This window comes from Schistocerca serialis, chromosome 7 (assembly GCF_023864345.2).
Source record: "Schistocerca serialis cubense isolate TAMUIC-IGC-003099 chromosome 7, iqSchSeri2.2, whole genome shotgun sequence".
In the NCBI taxonomy this organism is placed as follows: domain Eukaryota; kingdom Metazoa; phylum Arthropoda; class Insecta; order Orthoptera; family Acrididae; genus Schistocerca; species Schistocerca serialis.
In genome coordinates, this window is record NC_064644.1 from 235,160,155 (window position 1) to 235,178,541 (window position 18,387).

The 18,387-nt window shown below is 43.1% G+C and overlaps 1 protein-coding gene across 2 annotated transcripts in view; it reads right to left on the reverse strand.

Moving 5' to 3' along the window:
* The window catches only part of LOC126412724 (uncharacterized), an 803,546-nt gene that overhangs the window by 481,220 nt on the left and 303,939 nt on the right, over positions 1-18,387 (reverse strand). Inside the window, exon 1 of one of the 2 annotated variants that reach the window (XM_050082451.1) lies at positions 4,815-4,945. The exons of the other annotated variant lie outside the window; for it this stretch is intronic. The gene's annotated coding sequence lies outside the window, so the exon portion shown is untranslated. Of the gene's footprint in view, positions 1-4,814; positions 4,946-18,387 lie in introns of those variants that run through there. 2 annotated transcript variants of the gene reach the window in all.

Here is an 18,387-nt window from a genome sequence, read left to right on the forward strand (position 1 = left end):
ACGTAAGTATCTATAAAACCAAACGAAGAGTTCTTTTCAGATCCTCAAATTATGCTCTATGACAATAATAAATCAGTATTTGTGCGATTCCATGAATGAAAAATCAAGGAAAAGTATAGGTTGTAATGTTAAAAATTTCCTTTAGTCATTAATCTTAGTTTAGAGTTATGCTTTAAGACTTCAGAAGAAAAAAAAGGGAAACGTGGGTCATAGTGGATGCTGAGGTTTCTCTGTATAGGGAATATCAAACCATCATTCATTACGTTATGTGAAACTTATGAATATTCCCCTGCATACTGTGTCATATATACGCAGCATAGAAAGTTAAAATATTAGGTGCCACAGTGGTTCACAATGAAATCGTTAGCTACACGCCAAGGATTTAAGATAACGTTTTGATGTACATAGTGTAGTGTTACAATAACAACAGCTTTAAATGTTAAATACAAGTACGCACATAGGAGCATTATTTCGTAAATATTGCACAGATACGATAACAAAAAGCACATCAACTGTATATAACGTAAAAATATAGTTTGTGTCAGGAGATCATCTATTTACAGAGCTTAATATGTTTCACACGCTTAAGAGGCAACAGAGTTACAAAGCAAAACGAGTATGACAATGTAAATCATATCATTTACGTTTGTCATCGCTTCAAATCAACATCTTAGTGTTATCTGTAAATAAAGCTTAGACAATTAATTTACTGCAAATGTTTAAGTAAATTTTCCTACGTTTCCCTTGTTTCTTTCAGAACCCTATAACTGTCAAACAAACGCCATTGTAGGAGTGGGTAAAATATTCCTCTGGCACATGATGCATGCCTTTTGCCCTCCGAGACAAAGTAACAACTTTCTAAACAAAAACCCCAAAGAAGGTATTACTAGCTACAATGTAGTCGTCCGTAAACTACCTGCACTGACCATTTCTTTGGAAATAGAAATAAAAAATCATTTGATACAAAAAGTACATCACTCATATCAAACATAGAACCTACGTTATCCTAAGTTATCACACACCCAAAGAGTTATTCAGGTTTGTAATAATATCTGACGGAAATATTCCTATTGTCTGAAAAGCATGTCTTATTGGTCCTTCCTTTAATGAAATAGGGGTGAATATAAATAGTCGTTAAAAATTTTTACGCAGAATTGTCTGAAACTTGTACCTGGAAACCTATAGGTCCTTAAGTGGCAACCTGAGCTGGGAATATTTATGGTTACCTGTTACTGGCATGTGATTACGATGAGAGCTGACCAAACCCGTCCTGCTCGTAACCAACAGCTGTCAGGCTTCTAGCTAGTAGAAAGTTATCAGTCCTCGAAAAAGTTAAGTTTGAATGTTTATTGCTTGGGAACATTAGTGATTTTCTAAGACTTCGATCAGATCGTAGGGTATAATCAGGTAGCTAACTGAAAGTACACTTTACTCGAAGAGCAAGCGTTCAGATATCAGTCTCTCTCCAGCGCACAGAATTACATTGACAGAAATGTAAAAATAGCTGAAACTCACGTTTCCGTTTGTGTATGAGAAAAGTGGATTTTGCTGCACATAAGGACATTTTGTTGGGTCAACTGACCAGAACCTTTCCACGCCTTAGATTAAGACTCACATATAACAACAGATACAACCACATCACTTATACCCTTCCCTAAATCCAATCTGCATCATCAGCCACCATACAGGACACTGATTAGGTGTCCTAGGACTCATACATTTTCATGTATCAACCTTTTTAGTGAAGATTCACTACTTTTTCTAAATCTTTTAATTATGGGATTTGTATGTGGATATGAAGCTCATTCTTGGTTAGGCAGCAGAACACATTTAACCAACTAAACGAACTACTAATGCAGAACGTGTGTTCCGTCGACGTGAAATCGCTAACCCCGGTTGATGTTGGAAGTGATCTAGGTAACTCGCGCTTAACCTAAATCGGTATTGAGGACGGGAGACTTCATCTGAATTTATTTAGACAAACCAACGGAAACTTAATAAGTGTTGTGGAACGAGAGTACAATTCCGTGTGCTCTAAGATTTGAGTACAATGCCTGAAACCCAGACCACCGGACTTCGTATCTGGTTCTGAGACTTGGAAGACGTACAATACGTGGTCATATGATTGAAATTAAATTTATTAACTCTAGAAATATAAGAAACTTAGTTCTGAAATTTATGTTCTGGTATCGCGAGCGAGCTCTATCGCTAAGTGGCAGTAGCGCAAAGCAAAGTGCCCGAGGACCGAGATTTAGACGGAACCACAGAGTACGAGCTAATCTCGTACGAAGATGTAAAGAGAGAAAGAAAAAAGATACTGCCAGTTCTTCACCTCTCTAGAAGTTACACATTTTATGACCCTTGCCATAGGAAACTGCATCATCACGCAGAGTAAGAACAACAACAAGTAATTCTGGAGCTAGTCGCTCTGAAACTGCGACATTACATTTATGTTTTCCTTTACACGATTTCTTTCTTTCCGAATACCGGGATGTTTCCTTTGATGAGGACATGGATCCCAAGTCCTTCACTATTCCAAGATTGTGAACCGTCAGTAACGGTCTGATCATCGCCAGAACGTTAAATTTGAATCTTCCTTCTTCATACTTTTCGGCAGTTTTCTAAATTAGTATCAACCGAGAATTTATGTAAATATTTGAATCAGATTTAGATGTCAAAGGCGTTTCCCACACTTGCTTGGGGGGTGTACGTACATTTTGTCTCTGAAAGATCAAGGAACAATCCTTGTATAAATTGGCGAAAGACACATTTCGTAACCGCAATACTTACGGCTGTATCCGCACTAATAGCCGACCGCTCAGAACTATGGAAGTTAGAAACCTCTTGAAGCAAAATTCTGCCACTTTAGGAAGCGCAGTGGCAGATTAAGTTCCCAATGCCAATAGATCGACAAAAAGATGACGCCCAAGATCAAATTAACCACACAGTCAACAGTTTACAAGAAATGTGGGTGAGGTCCACAGCACAGAATAATAGACTCAGTTTCGTTTTGCTTCAGTTTAAACATGAAAATTTGATGTTACTGTGACCTTCGAGTTCCGAATGAATATTTCAAAACTTGAGACTGACTTACTTTTTCACAGCTTTACATGTTTGAAGGAACGTCATGCCTCGAAATGGTTCTTCAGGCCAACTCCCTGCTTTTTCGCAAAGACCGATTTGTTCACGTTGGTAAGTTTCGGAATTTCTTAAGCTACTGTAAGAAAGTTCTTCATTGTACCAAGTTTTTTGAGTGGTGTTTAGGTTATTATTCTCCAAGTGCCGTAGAAAGACGAATAGGCAACGAGCTGAAAAATTTTGGCGTCGTTTGCGCAAACCCGACGAATTTGTGAGTAGTTTTAAATCAACAGTACGATAAATTCATTGTTCTCACTTGTCCGAATCACATTTTCCACTAAATTGTGCGCCAGATGTATGAGGGACGTTAAGCGTGAACAACTCAGTAAACAGATGGTATGTTTCTAAATACTGTAAAATTTCGTTAGTCACTGTAGCCTTTAGATTCGCAACGAACAAGAACAGAGATCTCGAAAAGCTTTTTTGTAGGCACCTTTAAAGCTGGTAAGTGCTGTGTAAAGAGGTTTCCATGTCCGATGCGTGTAGTATGTGTCGTTTCCCACTTTTGTATAGAGCATAACAGAAATATAGATCTGGATCAGATGACTTGTTCAATCTTTCTGGAATACTACAGTGCTGAAAGCCTTTTTTATTCGTTGCTTCCATTTTCTAGCAATCAAAGTATTTTAATGGCAAAATTTTCGAAACTAGAATGCATGTAATTTTCTTTTCTGATGAGAAACTCTTGAAATGTGCTGATTTAAGATTGTAAAATTTCATACTCTACAAATTTCTTAACTAGTAACTACAGACTCAATAATACTCCTGCTGTTCCATATTTTTTTTGCCTCCGTTTGGAAGAATATATAAGCGTAATATAGTACAAATGAATGTATTAACAAGAAAAGCCATTTTCTGTGTTCAAATGACCACTGTACCATAGTGTTACCAAATGGTTGTGAATTCAAGTTGGAAAGACAACAGAAGTTGTTGCAAAACCTGTCTTCGTTCATAGTAGCACTGATCGCTTGACATTACTCCGGTAGTAGACATCAACAGTTGGCAGCTGGCGCGCTAATCACTTTCATTTCAGTAGCGATTTTGGTGTTAACATCTTACTGAAGACAATATGCTACAATGAGTGCTTTGTAGTACCACAAGTAAATCACGAAATTTTGTTATAATTTCCTCAGAAATAGCCTGCATTGTTTGCCACAAGTATATATCGCTGGCGTACAGCACTTAATATCACTGTGTTAAAAATATGTTGAGGAACGTAGCACTCTGTGCTACATCAGTGCATGAGAAAATGCTAAATGTCATGATAGTACGTTCTAATCCCAATGTAATACAGTAACGAAATAAAAACACGTGTAGTAATCGCTTCTGTAAATTAACTTAGTTGAGTGCAACTGTTTTAAAAAAAGTAGGAATACAAGGGCTGCGCAGTCGATTTCATACGTCCAGTGTAGCGACCAAAGGTATCAAGCAGTACACCACCTTATCTTAAGAAAAGGACATAAACAATTTGTGTGAGAAATCCTTTATTCACTATTAGCATCAAATGCAGTTCCACGAAGAAACTACTGACTTCTTTGGCATTGGCAGATAGCAACGCAAGTCTTTCGGTAAGGAACCAGTAATGAATGGGACTGATACGAACGGATGCCAGCACAGTGGCTTTGACATCGCAGAGTAGTATCTGCGGTGACATCGCTGGTGGCTGTCGGGCTCACCTGCCACAACTCGTGTCCAGGCGGCTACGCGCGCCAACTACGACGTCTGCGCTGGCGCCAGTCGCACGCCGCGGCTGGCGAGACAGGTGGAGGCGGGACGAGGCGAGACGACGCGTTCCGCGGCCGGGCGCGCACTGGCGCAGAGCACGCGGCGCCGCGCCGCCGGCCGACGCTGCTGCCACCAGCGGCCGAAGGCGCCAACGAGCGCGGCTGCCCGCCACGCGGGGCAGGGCGGCGGGCTGGCCGGAGGCTCGGCGCTGCTCGTCCTCTTTCATGATTGCCATCGATTCCGTTCACAAGTGTGCTCCGAAAACCCACTGTTCCACGACCGGAGAAAGATTACAACACTTTCCATTCCGTTTTTGATGGAATGAAAAAAAGAAAGGTCCGGTCTGGCCGACTCGTAACGCCATTCCCGTGGTGCACATAGCCTCCACGCTGTACAGCAGTTTCAATTGGGTCACTTGTTCAGCTATCTGTTGAGCCTGCGTCTAGTGGCGAGAAGACGTCCGACTAAAGCTGTAAGTCAGGTCTGGTCAATAGACTTCCGCAGCCGTACGTTGGATCATCTGCCATGGCAGAAATAGTGTGGCTTGATATCATTTTGTCTGCATGGTATTAATGCGGGCTCTACGGCGCGACGGGGAATTCGACTGGAGAGTCAGTCGCGGGATCTACTTCCGAAGTCGGCTACCAACCTAGTTACAATGGGCCTGCAACCACTTCTCGACGGCCGCCACTTCTTCAGTTACTCAGTTCACGTTTGAATTTTGAGGTGCCTACCAACGTTATAGGGTTTCTTAGTATTATGCTCTCTGGAAAAGGAAGAAGAAATCAATGGTCCTCTTTATGGAAACGTTGATCCCATTACCTTAGAGGACTTAGAAACAGCATTATCAGAAATGAAAAATTGGAAGGCTACAGGAGAGGATTGTATACTATGTGATCAAAAGTGTCCGGACAACCCCAGAAACATACGTTTTTCATATTACGTGCATTTTGCTGCCACCTACTGCCACACACTCCATATCAGCAATCTTAGTTGTCATTAGACATCGTGAGAGAGCAGAATGAGGATCACCTCAGAACTCACGGACTTCTAACGTGGTCAGGGAATTAGGTGTCACTTGTGCCATACGTCTGTATGCGACATTTCCACACTCCTAAAAATCCCTAGATCCACTGCTTCCGATGTGATAGTGAAAGTAAAAACGTGAAGGGACACGCCCAGCACAGAAGTGTACAGGCCAACATCGTCTGTTGACTGACAAAGGCCACCGATTGTTGAAGAGGTTCGTAATGTGTAATAGGGAGACATATATCCAGGCCATCACACAGGAATTCCAAACTGCATCGGGATCCACTGCAAGTACTATGACAGTAAGGTGTGAGGTGAGAAAACTAACATTTCATGGTCGAGCAGCCGCTCATAAACCACAAACGACTTCTCGCTTTGTGCAAGGAGCGTAAAATGGTTCAAATGACTCGGAGCATTATGGGACCTAACAGCTGAGGTCATCAGTCCCCTAGAACCTATCTAACCTAAGGACATCACACACATCCATGCCCGAGGCAGGATGCAAACCTGCGACTGCAGCGGTCGCGCGGTTCCAAACTGTAGCGCCTAGAACCTCTCGGCCACCTCGGCCGGCGGAGCGTAAACATTGGACGACTGAACAGTGGATAAAGTTGTGTAATGACGAATCACGGTACACAATGTTGCGATCCGATGGCAGGGTGTGGATATGGTGAATGCCCTGTGAACGTCACCTGTCAGCGTGTGTAGTGCCATCAGTAAAATTCGGAGGCTGTGGTGTTATGGTGTGGTCGTGTGTTTCGTGGAGGGGACTTGCACCCCATATTGTTTTGCGTGGCACTATCACAGCACCGGCCTACATTGATGTTTTAAGCACCTTCTTACTTCCCACTGTTGAAGAGCGTTCGGGGATGGCGATTGCATCTTTCAACATGATCGAGCACTTGTTCATAATGCGTGGCCTGTGGCGGATTGGTTAATTGAGAATAACATCCCTGTAATAGACCGGCATGCACAGAATCGTGACCTGAATCCTATAGAGACAATTGGGATGTTTTGTAACGCCGGCTTCGTGCCAGGCCTCACCGACCGTCATCGATACTTCTCCTCAGTGCAGTGCTCCGTGAACAATGGGCTGCCATTCCTCACGAAACCTTCCAGCACTCGACTGAACGTATGCATGCTTGAGTGGAAACTGTCATCAAGGCTAGGGGTGGACCAACACCATATTGAATTCCAGCATTGCCGATGGAGGGCGCCACGAACATGTAAGTCATTTTCAGTCAGGTGTCCGGATACTTTTGATCACGTAGTGTAGTTCAGTGAATTATGGAGATATGGGGATGTTGTAGTCGAGCATAAGGAAGCAGGCCGGCCCGGTCATTCAGTTTACAGGAAATTCATGCATACTGACCAGTACTTGAACGCCAACAGTTTTTACCGCCATTTAAGCAAGAAAACGGCCATGAACACGTTAGGACACACGCCAAGGGCTGTTTCGGACGATGATCGCCTAACGTCTGCATTTCAGCATTTGATGCGCGCGTTTTCAGAGATGATGGTTACAGCTAAGTAGAAATTGTAAAAGTTTTCAGATACCACCGACGAAAGGTGCCTAGTGAATCGGCGGGAGAGGCCAAGTCAGCTGGATTTCTTACGTACCTGCAAAACAGGACAGTGTTGAAGAGACGTGGACGTAGTCCAATGTTCCGGCCCACTTCTAAGATGAGAGATACGTTACACCTCGTTACAAACAACATAGGTATTCGAGTTCCTAGAGTGTATGCTATCCCTTGTGAATGTGGTAGCATTTAATTAGGTCACTGCTACGGAGAGTTGGGCAGAGCATTCATGACATGTCAGACAAAAGTAACTTGAGAAGCAGGTCTAGGTTGAACATTGCTGAGGAAACGGGTATGAAATACAATTTGAAAGGACGAGAGTTTTGGCTCAAACGCCACCATATTGGGATTGTTTCAGAAAGGGAGTGGCCAAAATTAGAACAAACACCAAAGATTTTAACAGACATCAATGGTACACACATAGTGGGGCATGGGGGCGGGCTTGGGCACTGAGCGAAAACAAAGACGTAGGCTTAACGCTTGCAAGGACGCGGGAGCGGCTGTTTCAAACTTAGCGCCGGCCGCTCGCGCCACTTGGCATAACCCGGTCCCGCGGCGGGGCCGCTCTGTTAGGAGCTGTCCAAGTAAGTGGATCTCCTGCCGCTCTCTGGGAGGTTCCAGACACTGCCATTACATCGATATAAGGACAACACAAAGCCAACCCTGGTAGTCAGTAATTTTAACTCCAGATGTCGATGGCGGAGACGCTGTCGAAAACTCAACTGTTTTATTCGAAGGGACGCAGGGTGTAGATCGATAAAACTTTTTTTTAAAGCATGAAACCACGAAAGAATCCTAGAATATTTCTGAAACTAATTAACAGATGTTGAAATGGACGCTAAATTCCATCCTGCTCACATTCCTAATTTATGCCTATATTTAAAAGAAGGCGCTAGAAACACGTGTGAATGTGGGAATAAGTGTTCTGAATACAGGATATAAAATATATGTAAGAACACTAAATAGAAGAAAGTGACGGCCTGTACATATGTCACACTGCTAAGAGGATAGTTTAAAAGAAAAGGAATTATAGCCTCGAAGCTCACACAGCTTTTATTGATAACAAAAAAAAAAAGACATAACGGACTACATGTCTAATGCAATGTGTGGGAAAGTCCGCCTTCTGTGGGAGGCTAGCATTAGAATTAGGGGCGTTTCATAGGACGTGGAGGCCGCATAAATTGGCCAGCCCGTTCTCCTGATCTTACACCTCTGGACTTCTTTCTGTGGGGTACGTTAAAGGAGAATGTGTACCGTGATGTGCCTACAACCGCAGAGGATATGAAACAACGTATTGTGGCAGCCTGCGACGACATTACACCAGATGTACTGCGGCGTGTACGACATTCATTACGCCAGAGATTGCAATTGTGTGCAGCAAATGATGGCCACCACATTGAACATCTACTGGCCTGACATGTCGGGACACACTCTATTCCACTCCGTAATTGAAAACGGAAACCACGTGTGTACATGTACCTCACCCCTCATGGTAATGTACATGTGCGTCAGTGAAAAAGACCAATAAAAAGGTGTTAGCATGTGTACGTAATGTGCTGTTCCAGTCTCTTCTGTACCTAAGGTCCATCACCGTTCCCTTTGGATCCCTACGTAATTCTGTGCTCTCCGATACACACGATCGAACAGCGGAGGAGTGGTACTCAAGCGTCAACTTTAGGTTACAATATCTCCGGATGTAATTAACATTTTACAATGCAACAAACGGCACTGATTACGTATTTGTTTATATGTTCAGATGTGCTAACAAAACTAACGGGGTTCCTTTTAAAAAGCGTAGGTTTCTGTTAAAAAACATACTTCTGTGCATTTTTTTATGGTTTGTATTAACCAATGACACTAGCCCCTCTCCTCACGTTCGGTCAGTGGAATCGATTCGTCAGTATTTGATGTGGTTTACAAAATATATCCAGCGGTAACGTTAGGTGACTCACCCTGTATATGTGGAACGTAATTCATGAACCTTGGAAAAACTAAAGAAGATAGCCTAAGAATCTGAAATGTGTTGCTACTGAAGAATTTTGAAAATCTGCTGGCCTGATAAGCTAAGGAATGAGGTTCTCCGCACCATAGTCGAAGAAAGGAACATTTGGAAGCCACTGATAAGAAGAGGGAATAGTGTTATAGGACGTTCGTTAAGACACCAAGGAATAACTCGCTTAGTGCTAGAGGGAGCTGTAGAGAGTAAAAACTGTGGAGGAGTAGATCCAACAAATAACTGAGGACGTAGATTGCAAGCGCTACTGCGAGACGAAGAAGTTGGCACAAGAGAGGAGCTTTTGCCACGCTGTATCAAACCAGTCACAAGACAGCATGTGTATAAATTTGGTCTTAAAACTTCGGGACACTGTGTATTAGCGAAAAGTAGTACTGTGTTTCAGGCAGTAACTATGCTGACAAATCAGGCTTCGAGTGGAAACAGACACTTAGGTACATAATGATAACTTAAATTAAAGCTTCAGCAGTAATATTTCAGAGTGGAATATGATCACAGAATGTTAACACAGGAAACCTTCACATTGCCGGGAGTGCTAAGGTACATGGTCTGCTACCGAAGGTACGAACTGCAGGTGGAGAGTGTAATAAAACTAATCAGCTACATTCAGCAGCCAGTGCCGCGGTTGCGACGGAAAACGGCGTGAGGACGGATGCTGCAGTGGAAAGCGACCAGCTAGGTGTCACAGGGGTTTTAAGAGGCACAGAAACTCTTTGAGAAAGGATGTGCAACGTTGGCTTCCATTGACTAGGCAGCAAGAGACAAAACCGTGCCGTTGATCGGGACACGAGGCAATAGTGAAGCCAGCCTTTTTGCAACTAAAAAAATTGTGGAATACGCTAAGAAACGGAATCAGTGAATCACAGCTGCGTGTTAAAATTGTTTCTATCCTGCTCAATGTATAATTTATTTTCTGTCTATGGGCACATAGGCAAAGAGGTCTTGTCTCCCATCAAGCAATTTGGAAGGATGAATAAATTTTCAGAGCCGCAGTCACTAAGAAATGACATTAAAAGCTAGCGTACATTGAAGGTGGGTACCGGAAGTTGACTGCCCGGCACAAAAATTCATTGTGCGTTCTAATCTGGAGACGATACCGTTCAAAAAAGACATTTGTTATCCTGAACACTCGTGAACGGCAGACCAACAGGACTTTCTTCAACACTCTGACATCCAGCTTTATAACGTGGACAGCCACAGCTGCCGGAATTCGCGGTAAATTGAACCTGATTAAGACCGCAATCCGCTGTTAATTGATGATATGTTCACATGACCGGTTCGCTCTGTTGTTAAAACAGCATCTTCAGGTGTTATATGGAAAGGGAAGCAGTTTTATAATCTATATAACTAAAAAATTCAGGACAACCAATACAATTAATCTAGTATTTTTCATTTTCATTTATTTTTATTGTCTGTCCTTAATGTTTCCTCAGTTGTGTAGACTATAAGGGTGCTTTTCTTTCCATGTAGTATCACTTGAAATTGCTGCTTTAAAGCTGCGAAATCGGTCGTGTGAATAAATCTTCAGTTAACAGCTGATTTCAGAGTATAGTTGAGTACAAAATTGGTGAGATGTTCTGTATCAGTTACCTTGCTCCATAACCAAACTGGAATCGCTTTCGGGAGGGCGACAGTTCGAATCCATGTTCCGTCGTCCCGATTTGGGTCTTGAGTGATTGTCTTTACTCGCTTAAGGTAAATGGTGGGATCATTGCTTCGAAAATGTCACGGCTGATTTCCTTTCTTATCCTTCCGTAATCCGAGCTAGTGACCTCGTTGTCGACGGGCCGTTGAAGTCTAAACGTCGTTCTTTCATTCCTTACTCCAATGACACTGGTTTCCCATAGTCAGGAATAATTTGTGGACTGTCCACTTTGCCATAAATAATAAGTAGCATCAGATACAAATAGTACTTCCCTAAAGCAAATCGGTAACGTTTTCATACATCCATCTTGTAATGGGTAATGGAAGAGCGGCTATTTTATTTATATGTAGCAACAATAACATCATCAGCTGTGTTTACTACGTTTGTTTAATTGCGACCGTTCTCGGCTCCACTGGGACCTAGAGTAACCAACGGGGATCATCACAGTATCTCCAATAAAAAGGGCAGAAGCGTCGGCGTTTGCAGAAATCATAAATGTTATTGTTTATGGTGCCTTTTGCTGCAGCACATAAACTCAGCGAAGCGCACAATGAACGATAAGGTTTTTACAGCTCCGTGGACGACGACGGTTTCTGCTCATTTTACTAGAGATGATGTGCGTTGAAAGCGTGGTCATCCATTGCTACAGAGGTACGTAATGATGGTGGATTATATTACCGAAACTGACTGCGGTTAGCTAAAATTAATACAAACAGCTTATGGTGTTTTTGTTGATACGCAAATCAATAATGTGTTTCAGTTGGGATTCGGTTATTCTAATAACTCTGACCTAGCTTCGTTTACTCCGAACTGGGAAACCGTAGGCGATATTGGCATTTTTCTGATGATGTTGTTTCAGATGCTGTATGCAGAGTGTTGGGTGTATCAGTCGTTCTACATGGCACAGAAGTGAGGGTGTCATTAAAAGTTAGTTGTGCTTGAGCAGTACTAAGCAAGTCTCGCTCCAGCCCATTCGCCAGTTAACGGATCAGCATGAGCAAGCATAATACAACAGCATTTAAACTCTCAAATACTTCAGATTTTGATGACCCGGAAAATGCGTCCCACAATGTAAAATGGTGCAAGATGTTCGAAATACTAAAGAAAATATGGGTAACCTATAGAGAGAGACGGGTAATATACAACGCGTGCAAGAGCCAAGAGGTAATATAATAAGAGTGGAAGACCAACAACGAAGTGCTTGGATTAAAAAGGGTGTAAGGCAGGGATGTAATCTTTCGCTCTACTGTTCAATGTATATATCGAAGGAGTAATGATGGACATAAAAGAAAGTTTCAAGTGTGGAATTAAAATTAAAGGTGAGAGGATATGAGCGATAAGATTCTCTAATGACATTGCAATCCTTAGCGCAAATGAAGAAGAAAGAAAGGGTCAAGAGTGAAGATAAACTCAAGACGAAAGGATATCAATCATAAGATTCGCTGATGAGATTGCTAACCTCAGTGAAAGTAAAGAATTGTACGATCTTCTGAATGGAATGAACAGTCTGGATTGAGAGTAAATCAAAGAAAGACTGAAGTAATCAGAAGTAGCAGAAATGAGAACACCAGGAAACTTAGCATCAGGATCGACGTTCACGAATCAGATGAAGTTAAGGAATTCTGCTACCTATGCAGCAAAATAATCCAAGAAAGAGGGAGCAAGGAGGACATGAAAAGCAGAACAACACTGACAAAAAGGGCATACCTGGCCAAGAGAAGTCTACTGCTACTAAATATTGGCCTTAATTTGAGAAACAAATTTCTGAGGTTGTACGTTTAGAGCACAGCATTGTATGGTAGTGAAACACGAACTGTAAGAAGAGCGGAGATGTGGTACCACAGACGAATGTTGAAAATTAGGTGGACTGATACGCTAGTGAATGAGAAGATTTTGCGCAGAATCGGCGGGGAAAGGAATATTTGTCAAACACTGACAAGAGGAAGGGACAGAATGACAGGAAATACGTTCAGACATCAGGCATTGACGTACATGGTCGTAGAGAGATATGTACAGGGCAAAAGCTATAGATTAAGACGGAGATTGGAATATATCTAGCAAATAACAGAGGCCGTAGGGTGAAAATGCTAATTTGAGGTGAAGAGGTTGGCACAGGAGAGGAATTTGTGGCGGGCAGCATTAAAACCAGTCGGAACACAGACTGATGAAAAAAAGCTTTCATGCAGTTTCACTCGTTTTAAGATACCACGTAGTTGCACATCAGTGCATTTGAGCCAATCGAAGAAATAGAGGAGACTTACAGGGCTATGGAACAGCAGCGAGAAATGCTTGCCTGAAGATAAATGCAGATTATAACCAAGCCTTCATGTGGCGCTGTTCTGTTTGACCACGAACGACAGCTGTGTAATGCTCTCGATATGTTGCAAGTGTTGTACCATCCCATGGTACAATACCTGCTCTCCAACGGTGATGCGGCGTTCAAAGACGACAGGCCCCCCCAATCACACAGCTTGCATCGTCCGCGGTTGATTTTGCGAGCTCGGGGATGAATGATCGTATATGGCCTGGTCACCACAGTCACTACATCTCATAGTTATTGGAGAGACAGGTGCTTGATAACTACCCACCTCCATCATCGTTACCAGAACGTGCAACTATTTCGCACAAAGAATGGTATAAGATCATCTTGAACACTTAACAGGATAGTATTTATCGTTTTCGAGAATACTGCAAGCTATTTGAATGCCATCTGTTTTACTGTACCGCTTGAGGCATTGTAATGTGATTGTGGAGTTTCCATATGTTTGTACATTCCCTGTATGTCTGTCCTCCGTCCGAACCGGCCTTGGAAGGCCCAACGGTACCGACGAGCCGCCGTGTCATCCTCACACACAGGCGTCACTGGATGCGGAATCACTACTTCTCAATCAAGCAGCTCCTCAGTTTGCCTCTTTGGTGATCTGACGGGAACCGATGTTACCACTGCAGCAGGCACGTTGGCCTCTAAGTCTTTCACCTCTCCAGTTGTCATCTTTGCAATAAAAACTGAAAGTTTGAAACATCTGTCTTAGCAAACCAATAGTGACAAATGATAAAACTATAAACCTATTCACCTACCTCAAAGCGGGTTAGAGAGAAGGTGACTCCAATAGCGTTATATGGAACTATACCTTCCGGTAACTAAGAATAGAAAGAAACCGACACGCAATTCTGCAATTTAGACATCGCATGTGAAGTGCACTACAGCTCTTGTTAGCGTCACCGAAGAATGTTGTCACCAGATCGTTTCGCTGCTGGTGACATCATAAAGAGACGTAATGCATCAACGTATTAATGCTCGAAGATAATGCCAGTGACACACAGTTCACTGTTCAAACACTGATGCGATTTTCACGAGGAGCACCAATGCAAAGAAAGTGTGCTCCAAGGAGGACGCGTGGAACATGGAGAAGCGACACGCAACTCGTTTGGGACGTTGTTTCGAGATGGAAGTATTCCATTCTTAGTGATATATTAGATATCTCAGGCATCGATTGGAATACTGACATGGTTGCCCTGATAGGAGGGGAGGGGGGCAGGTATCGACTGTCAATGCACGAGAGGGGTTAGACACTTTCTCTTTTCCAACAATTAAGAGAATTCATTAACACGCATTTGCGCACACTGTTATTGATACATGTATGTGTGCCACTCGACATATATTTCTTCCGGTGTATTCTTTGAAGTGTATATTTCTCGTGTAACTTGACAGAAATTTGTTCTCCCCACAGAATGAGAGAGATAAAGAGAGAACGAGCGAGAGAGAGAGAGAGAGAGAGAGAGAGAGAGAGAGAAAGAGAGAGAGAGAGAGAGAGAGCTCTAAAATCCGAAGGATGAACCAATATTCGACGACTTCCCAACACATGTCGCACTGCTCACAAATAGCTAGCTCAAGACATTTGTTGTGCTAAAAGGGTCCATCCGGTGGCATGCATGAATAAAATCGTCTCGGTTGTCGAGACTCTTCATTTCGAATGAAACCATTGAGCTTTTGACACCTGTCTCCGGTTTCGTCGTTAGGAGTAAAACCTTCGAGTTTTGACTTGATGATGATGGAGGAGGCAGGTATCGAAACCATCGGGTTGGTAGCCTACCTCAGGTTTGGGCGTCTCCAACACGTCTTCGGGCTGGGGTAGAATGTGATGAGTCCCACTTCGAACTGGGCCTCGATGACCACCGAGAACATGTTTGGCACGGTCCAGACAGAGGCACCATATGGGTCGACAACAAGGAGTGGTGGTATGGGCGTCATTTAATTTCATAGGAGGACGCCCTAGAGAGTCATCCGCGGCACCCTCACACAGGGGTTCGTCGACGATATTCTACGCTGTATTAAGTAATGGAATTTGTGTGGGATTGAAAGGTGGGATTCCTATTGATGGTCGTAGTATTCCTAATTCAATTGTTGTCTTTCATTGCAAGCCACCCTGGGATCATGCTTCAGCAATATTGTGCCCGCCCACACACGGCGAGAGTTACTACTGGTTGTTTTGTTGTTTGCCGAACCCTACCTTGGCCAGCAAGGTCCCCGAATCTATCCCCAGTTGAGAAAGTTCGGAGCAAAATCGGCACGGCCCTCCAACCAGCTCGGGATTTTGGCAACACGCTAATTGAACAGAATTTGGAACGGTATCCCTCAGTAGATCATCAATCAACTGTATTAATCAATAAATTTACTTTACTTCATGTCAATGGTCACTAATTTTTTTGTCATCAGACTACCGTTTTCGATCTATAATGACCGTCATTAGATCTCTTTTATAAAAATGTATCCTAATATACTAGAGCCGTAGTGGCATTGTCAAATGTTAAAAGCACAATCGGTACCAGCATCGTCAAATTAATATAAATATTAGTAAATGGAAGAGACATCTTATCAGCAGCAGTAGTGACAAGATGACTTTTCCATTTGCTGTTATTTATATTTACTTGGCGATGTTGGTGCTGATTTTAACATTCGATGATGCCACTACTGCTCTAGTATATTAGGACGTGTTTACAAAACAGAACTGATGATGGTCTTTATAGACCGAAACCGGTAGCCTGATGACAAAAAAATTAACGACCATAGACGTGAAGTAAGGGAAATTTATTTCGTAATCGGGTCACTGTTTTATTCGCTACCATGTCGCAGCTTATGTGTTAATCAGTGCCCAGCCGAATAGCTGCTTCTTTAAAGACCAGAGGTGGAGCAGCGCGTTATTGACTTGCTCATTCCGACAATTCCTTCTTATTGCGTCGGTTTCTTTCTCTTGGAGTGCATTGTTGTTTGCAACGTTAAATATGTACTCCAGAATTAATTTAAGGTTTTGTGTGCGTCTGTTAGGGCTCCTTTTTCTCAGGAACGGCTAGACGTATCAAGTTGAGGTCTACACTCTTTCGGCGGTGTAAAAAAAATTAGGTTTCAGTTCAATGCAGTCAAAAGATGCAACTGGCAAATGTTTTGATTCTCGCAAACTCGCTCAAGTAATCTGTGGATGAGCTATCTATCTACGGTATCCTTAGAGAACGAGTCCTAATCGCATTTACCTGGTTCTTCTATTATTACTATTCCTTACAGTTGTAAGTCAATTAGATATAGATATGCTGATTGATTCGGTGTGCTCATTTTATTGTAAGGTAATATTCATTGTGTTGATCAAGTTCCCGCAAAATGGGGATTTGTTTTAAGATGCCCTATCGCCTTAGAAAAACAATATTTGGGCTTATGATTTTGTCGATTGATGTTTTCGGAATTTGAGCACAAGAATTTTCAGTCCAATTTATTCTAAGGCGCTCTTATTTATTGTGTCACTAATAAATTAGGAGACAAAGGAATTAATGATATTAGCTAACACTGTGCATTGATTTAAATCAATGGGGTAAGGTGAAAGTTTGTCCTGAACCTGGGTTTACCGCTTACTAGGCAAATACGCTGAGCTCTACACCATCCGGACACAGTGGTTGTCATAACTTACTAGACTGGGACGCCTCCCATCAGAACCACATTTACAAGATGTCCAAACAATGCTGGTGTAGTGTCTCTTGTCCACTATCCTCATTACAGTGACTTTTCGTCTGTCCTGTAAGAGATAGAGAGTGGTGTAGATTCCGCACTCAAGTAATTATTGGCCGTCGTCGCCTAAACTATATATGTGGTGCCTGTTGTTTCAGACATGTCGGAAAGAAGAGACACCATGAAGTATCTGCGCTCGCTATCAAAATAGAAATGCGGAAAACACAAGTCCGAAAACAATTTCTTAGACTCCTCAAAAAGGAAACTATAATACAATCTCCAAAAGAAGAACAGACTCCATCCCATCTGCCGATCGACATCAATACACAAAAACAAATAATGATAGAAAAGACCCGACTATTCACGGAGAGAGATCAAACAATTCAACAATGTCAAGATGTTCATCGATTATACCAAGTTCATCTGCAAGAGATCGGCCAGCTAGAAGAGGCGTCTGGCCATGGCTGCCGGGGCGGCAGCTCTGTAGACTTTCAAGCGGTGTGTCGAACTGTCCTTCTCCGGCAGTGCAGCTCCCTGTAAAGCCCGTTTGACGGATGTATCTGCCGGAACTGTCTGCGATGTTGTGCCTGGCGTAGCAAAGTGGTTCCTGGGCTACCTACGACCTCTGGTGAAGCTGTTCTACAGGCCCGCAAACGGGTACCGGTCTATGGCGGCCATTGGTGGAGACCTGGTATTGTGTTGTGTTGTGGCCGGCGGCAAATATTTGTGTTGACGACACAGACGATGTAGGTTTCCCTGTGATACAGGCATCCCGTGTTGGTTAGACGTGAAGTGGGATGCCGATGCAAGAGGCGCTACGTCTGAAGTGGGCTGCCACAGCACACCATGTATATAATTGAGAAATAATATTTGCGCTCCCACGACTCGCAGCCACCTATCATTCCCATCCTCTCCTGCGCCACAGTGTACAGGTAAACCGCTGCGGTATCGATAGGTCGCGCTACGGTCTCTAGAAGAACTTCTTTGCCTTTGGCGCATGCGGTTCGCGCGGAGATACGAGGCGCGAGGACAGTGAGTCTGTGAAACTGAAACAGTCTACACGGGGTGTCGTGGCCAAGTTGAATACTGGGGGCGAGGCGAGTGGTGCACTAGCACTTGATGGCTAGTACAAGTTCGGCAATTCACAGTCACCGTCTCCGAGTGTAGCAGCGATAGCGGGAATAGACACTCAGGCGAGCTCTTGCACTGCAAACCGTTATTACCTTGCTTGCTGCCGACGTGTGGAGCGCATTCCGCGGCA